This window comes from Ceratotherium simum, chromosome 3, assembly GCF_057802395.1.
Source record: "Ceratotherium simum simum isolate JZ-2026a chromosome 3, ASM5780239v1, whole genome shotgun sequence".
NCBI lineage: Eukaryota > Metazoa > Chordata > Mammalia > Perissodactyla > Rhinocerotidae > Ceratotherium > Ceratotherium simum.
In genome coordinates, this window is record NC_141902.1 from 92,664,828 (window position 1) to 92,671,530 (window position 6,703).

The 6,703-nt window shown below is 52.9% G+C and overlaps 1 long non-coding RNA gene across 1 annotated transcript; it reads right to left on the reverse strand.

Annotated features, from left to right (window-relative positions):
* Positions 1-840: 840 nt before the first annotated feature.
* LOC147917684 (uncharacterized) lies at positions 841-6,338 on the reverse strand. The gene is made up of 3 exons (XR_015551752.1): positions 6,122-6,338; positions 5,386-5,553; positions 841-3,590 (listed from the first exon to the last, which is right to left on the reverse strand). It is a non-coding gene; the product is annotated as an uncharacterized LOC147917684 (long non-coding RNA).
* Positions 6,339-6,703: the final 365 nt, after the last annotated feature.

The following is a 6,703-nucleotide window of genomic DNA, read 5'->3' on the forward strand; positions in this document are numbered from 1 at the left end:
AGAGGCTGTACCTTACTCATCTGTAATCCCCAGGGCCGGGCACGGTGCCTGGCACAGCGAGGGCGCTCCGCAAATGTCGCCCAGTGTGTTCGGAAGGGGCCCGTTGGCAGGGCTCACTTTGCCACAGCGGCACCTCGTGGTAGACTTTGGAAGTGCAGCGGGGAAGTGACCTTGGGGCGAGGGGCCGGGTTTCCCCTGGCTCCAGACATCCCCTGGGGTCTGAGTAGGAGGCGCTCTCCTACCTAACCACTCCAGACCTCACCTAGCCCAACGGTGCCCAACCTGGGCAGAGCCCATTGGGCGGTGACCCACTTTTCCATCACCGGGACTGCTGTCTGCTGGGGAGACCTACCCACCCCATGATCAGTGGCTTTGGAAATTTAGCAGTGTGTGTGTGTGTGTGTGTGTGTGTGTGTGTGTGTGATGTACTTGTGTGTTTCAGGGCGTAGCTAGCATATACCCTGAGTAGATATTTAACACTATCCCTCTTCTATAAGACAAAATTATTGGTAGTAACAATCGTGAAATACATAACAATAAATAAATGGCAGGCTGCCAAAATTTTCTTTTATTGAATTTTCTGTGTAAATTCATGCTATCTCAAAAATAAATAAAATTAAACATACAATAATCATTATAATACAAAAAAGGAAAAAATGGATTCATACTTTTAGATTACATTATTTTTTAAAAGGGGAATAATATATATCTACATACTGGTCTGTCTCAGTAATGAATAAAATTACATTAGAATTAAATAAGAGTAAAAGACTAACAATTTAAAAAGAAGAAACTTCAATTTTAAACAAATTGTTCAAATTCAGTAAAATGTTTCCAGTATAATCTAAAATTTGCACTTTCCTAACAAAACTGTTATGGCCTCATAGCTCACTCGCTGATTCACTAAGCAATTCAAGTTCTGTTTGGACAGCTTCACTGTCACCTAGTTGGGGCTTGGAGACACAAATGGCACCTGAAGCCACTCAGTGGAGCTGACCCTGGAACCGGTGCAGAGGCCAACTGTGGAGCTAGGAGTTGCTGGACTTAAGGTCCATGTGGAACATAGGGTTAATTAAAGGATAAGTAATCAGATTGTGCCGATTTGAAGTCTACATATTTATTATTAAAAGCCAGCAGGTTAAGACACAAAAGGACACACATCGTATGATTCCACTTATACGAGAAACCTAGAATAGGCAAATTCACGGAACAGAAAGTAGAAAGAGGTTGGGGGGAGCTGGGGGAGGGGGAATGGAAGTTATTGTTTAATAGGAACATAGTTTCTGTTCGGGAAGATGAAAAAGTTCTGGAAATAGATAGTGGTGATGGTTAGATGACATTGTGAATGTCCTTAATGCCATGGAACTGTGCACTTAAAAATGGTTAAAATATCACAACAAAAAAATAGAAAAAATGGATAAAATGGTAAATTTTACGTTATATATATTTTGCCACAATAAAAAAATTCTGAAAAAACTCAACAAGTTAGAATTAACAAGAGACGGGGAGAAGGGGAGGAATATCTTGTCATTGACATAATTAAAGAACTGGCAGTACAGGTGATAATAAAAAAGCAGACTGAAGGAGGGTTATTATTGTTTTGAAGTTCTCTACAGATAAGCACTTGCCTGCCCCCAGATCCCTTGGGGCACCATTGGAGTGTCTATCTTTGTGTGTCTGTGGGGTGTTTGTCCCTTTTCTGTGTCTGAGTGTGTGGGGTCTTTGTGTGTCTGTGTGTCTCTTTGTTTACATCCCTTGTGTATATTTGTGAGTCTGTGTATCTGCGGTGTGTTGTGTGAGGATTAACGAGATGATCTGTGTCAGGCACCCACCACAGGGCCTGTGATGAGAACCAACAACTGTTATCTGCCCGGTGCTTGTTTGTGGGTGTTTGTCTTTGTGTCTCCAGGGATCTGGTGGTGGTGGGGTCTGAGTGTCTCTGTGTGCATGTTTCTGCGTGTGTCTCTGATGTGCATGGTGGGCACATAGTGACCATCTCCACCCCTGCCCCCTCTCTCTGGCTTGGGGGTCACTGCAGTGGATGGGCTCACAGGAAGAGGTGTTGCTGCCCCTAATTTTCTGGTTTAGGGTTCCCCCAGAGCTGACCTGATGGGGGAGGGCACCCCACAGCCTGGCTTTCCCAAAGCCACACCAGAATGTCTCTGAAACAGTCTTCTTAGTGACTCCCAGTCCTTCCAAAAGTCCCAGCTAGCCCTGCACTTGCTCATCCACGGACCCCAAACTGGGACAACCCAGCAGTGACCAAGCCCTCTTGGGGTCACTTCCATACACCTTATATGGAGCTCAGGGCGTGAGTCCTTAGAGCAGATGGCTGGGGAGCCACATAGGACTGCAGTCCTGAACTGGCATCTGGAGGCCGGCTCTGTGCCCTCCCCTGGCTGGCGAGCCTCCTCATCAGTCACCTCTCGGGGTCTCAGTTCCACTACCTTCAAAGTAGGCACAGTACCTCCGACCGGAATCTCTCCCACCCTCCAAACACAGCCCTATGCAGACTTCAACGCAAGCCCCTTTCCAGACCAACAGGATGAGCCTTGTGAAAGGTCTTCAGAGCCGTGGATGAATAGGTAGGGAGTGGAGTGGGGCCAGAGGCGGGGAGCCAAGCAGGGCTGGGAATCCTGCACCTCCAGAGTCAGGAAGGAGCAGGCCCGACTCACAAAGAGGGTGACATACTTCCCCTTCCAGCTCTGAGGTTCCCAAGTGGAGGGGGGTGGGAGCGGTGGGAAGCCTCAGTTTCCTGCACAAAGGTCGGCCTCCCTCCCAGTGATGCTCTTTTGGAAGCCTTGGCTTTGGCCAGCAGAGAAGAAAGGCTCCTTCTCTCTGGGTGGTGCTGGGCCTGGCATGGGGCTGCCTGGGAGACAGAGTCCAGTGTCTGTCTCCAATGGGCATTCAGAAGCTCAGGGCCTGGCAGGCTCTGCCAGCTGCCGGAAAAAGGAGGCATTGTCCACCCTCACTCAAGCCAACAGCGCCTTCCTTCTGCTGCTCCTGGGGGGCCAGCTGAGTCCCTTCTCCCAGGGTGGGCTGGAACCAGAGATGCCCACAGTCAGGGGCTACAACCAGGCTCTGAGGGAGGGGTTGCAGGTGTGGGCTCAGGGGATGGGCTGGGACCCCTGGGCAGTGGGGGGAAGAGTTCTGGATTCAGAGCCACCCTCTGAGCTACAGGAAGGCCTGACCTGGGGCTGAGGGTGTGTGCATGCACCAAGTGGCAGAGACACAGGGCCTCTCAGGTGTTTGGGAGTCCCAGTTGCCATCCGTGTGGTCCAACACAGCTCTGAAATTCCCCCTGCAGACTTCTAAGCTAGCAAGAAGCCACCAAAATCCCTCATTAATCCAGAGCTCTACTTGAGGCAGCCCCTATCTGCACTAATGAGCTCAGGAAATCCACTTCCTGCGGGGAAGACTCTGGAGCATCGACAGGATGGCTTCTGTGGGTCCTGTGCCCATGGTGGAGCCAGCTTTGCTGAGAGCGTTGCCTTTGGGGAGTAAGTGAAGCTGATGAAGAATGACACCTTTGTTCTTTCATCCATGAAAAAACAGGTGGCTGAAGGTGGCGCGGTACCCTGGACTGGACTCTGGAACGAAGGATATTAGTGGAAAAACTGGTGAAATCCAAATGAGCCTGGAGTCTAGTTCATGGTATTGTAGGAATGCTAAGTTAACTTTGACCAATGAACCACGGTTATATAAGACGTTAATGTTGGGGGATCTGGATGGAGGGTGTACGGGAACTCTGTGCTATCTGCAACATCAGTCTAAAGCTATTCCAAAATAAAAAAGTGACTTTTAAAAAGGCAGGGTAGATCTTGCAGAAGGAGCCCTGGTTGCCCCATTTCTTTCACCCCAACACACACCCTGTGTTACTAAGATTGCTGGAAGCCTTGGTCTGAGCATTACTGTTGGACACAACTAATTTAGAATTAATGAACATTCCACATTCAAGCAGGGCCTGAGAAATAGAGTTCCATTTATAGAGCCTATCCTATGTGTCAGGGGCCTGATCCTCATCATCTCAGGTAATGCACACCCCATCCCACAGGCGCTATTTCTATCCAGGTGCTATCTAGAGATGAAGAAACTGTGGCTCAGTGGGTGAGGAAGCGTGCTGAGATCACACAGCCAGAGCCGCAGAGCCCAGGCACGCTGGCTCCAGAGTCCAGTCCTTCCGGAGTGCTTCCCACACCACCAGCCTGCGAGGGCGAGATCCCTGTCTGACAACGCAGTTGGCTAAGGACACAGGTCTTGTCGATGGGATTGGCCAGTGGGGGATGGTTCAGAAGAAGAGCTGGGGCCGGCCCCGTGGCTTAGCAGTTGAGTGCGCGCACTCTGCTGCTGGCGGCCCGGGTTCGGATCCTGGGCTCGCACCAACGCACCACTTCCCCAGCCGTGCTGAGGCCGCGTCCCGCATACAGCAACTAGAAGGATGTGCAACTATGACACACAACTATCTACTGGGGCTTTGGGGAAAAAAAGAAAAAAAGGAGGAGGATTGGCAATAGATGTTAGCTCAGAGCCAGTCTTCCTCAGCAAAAGAGAGGAGGATTCAGCATGGATGTTAGCTCAGGGCTGATCTTCCTCACAAAAAAAAAAAAAAAAAAAAGAAGAGGCGCTGTTGGTAAGCCTCCTGCAGTTGTGCCCAGTTTGCAAACCAGTGACCCCTCAGGGGGTCCATCCCTCACCAGAGGCCTGAGGGCCTTTCTCAAGCCCAGTCTCATCAGTTACCAGTTCCTTTTGCGGTCCTGGAGAGTAAGAAAGCAGCATTTTAGCTCCCCCATCCGCCCCTCGTGGGGGTTCTTCTGGTACTTTCCAGGGCCCCTGGCCAGTGGAGGGGTGTTGCCTCAGCTTTCATTGACTCCAAGCACACCTGCCCAGGCTGTGGGTGGCTGGGGCCCAGCTGGCCCCCCGTGGAAGGGCGCTGTGGGGGTGTTGGGAGGATGCCTGGGTGGGCAGCCAGTGAGAGCCGGCTTCCTGGGGCCTCCCCGGGTGCTGAGCAGCGTAGCCACTTCCGAAGGCCCCTTTGTTTGCCCCTTTATCCAGAAGAGCGGCTTCAATTGTGTGGGTACAAAGGCCCTGCAGGCCCTGACTTCCCAGCCCTGCCTGTGGCCCCGCAGGGAGAGGGTTTCCCAGGCTCCCGGGATGGCAGCCTCCCGCCCCTCCTAGGCAGAGGGGACCTAGACCTTCTACTTCTGGGCCCAAGACCTGTTCATCTAGCCCACATCGGCTTCCTCACCCCCTGGGGACCCAGCAATTCACACAGCCCGTCACACACCAGCTCTCTCCTCTAGTGCCCATCCCTGGACACACACGGAAAGCAGTTCCCACACTAAATGCTGAGGGAGACTCTGGGAAGAGGCCGTGCACTCCACTCACCTGCTGCAAAGCCTATTTGGAGGGTTTGCTGACATGCAGGCAGCTGACAGGGTGGGCTGAGTGTGGGCCACATCAAGAGGCAGCTGGAAAGTGGGGTAAGGCTGGGGAAGTGGCTGGAGGGCACGTCTGTGTGTCCTTGTACCCACCATGGGCACACGTACAGCTACCCTGTGCAGAAGGAGAGGCAGAGTGAAGAAGGGTGGAGGAAGAAGGGAGATCCTTACCTCCTCCTCTCCCTCCTCCCTAGCCCTTTGAGCTGTGATGTGCTAGGCCCTGTACCCACATGATGGTGGTGAGCACTCCCAGTATCCCCCCTCCTATAGAGGACCAAGGCTGAGGGAAGGAAGTGACTTTCTCAGGTCTCACAGGTCATAAGTGCAGTTCAAGGCCATGAGTCTCTGACCCCTAAGACGGTAATTTCAACCATTCTTCAGAAAAGAGAGCAAGGACATCAACCAGGGGGCAGACCGCGTGGCCAAGGCCACAGAGGCTGCCCCGGGGCTGGCTGCTTCGACCCCCTGTCTGCCAAGACCACCCACCCTCTGTGATCCCCTGGCAGGGGCCCCTTTGCTCAGTGGGAGGTTCTGGTCCTTCTAGGAAAGGGCCAGAAAAGCTCTTTGCCCTGGTTGGATCTCTTGCCTCTCTGCCCACCCCTTGCGTCCAAAGAGGGACAGAGGGACTGCCCTTGGGTCATCCACAGGGCCCTGGGACACTCACAGAGGAACTCATGGCTCACCCGCTGGCCAGTGGTTCTCGTCCCACCTGTTTTCTTCTGGGTCAGGGGAGGCAGCAACTCAAGGTCTAGTGGTCCACCCCTGGAATCCAGAAGGGCGTCCCCAGCCCCAGGGGCCAGGCTCTGGGCATCAGCCCTCTAGGGAGAGCCAACCCTTCCCCCTGCTCCAACAGGCCAGAAGCTCTTCAGGTCCCCTGGGAGCTAACCCATTCTTGGTCTCCTCTGCAGAGACCCAAGCAGCCTAACAGGGACTTCCTCCTCATTCCTCCCTCTCTCTTTCCTTCCTCTCCACCCACCCCTTCCCCCGCCCCCACCTTCCCTTCCACTCCACCCACCCCTTCCCCCGCCCCCACCTTCCCTTCCACTCCACCCACCCCTTCCCCCGCCCCACCTTCCCTTCCACTCCTCTCCCTTTCTTTGATTCCTCCTGCTTCTCATCCCCTTCCTTTCTTCTCCCCCTTCCTTACCCCCATCTTCCTCATCCCCTCCTCCCCCTCTTTCCCTTCCTCCTTCTTTCCATCTTCCTCTCTCTCGTCCCATCTCCAAATCTCTCCAGGGCCCCAGGATTCAAAGATGATGCAGTGA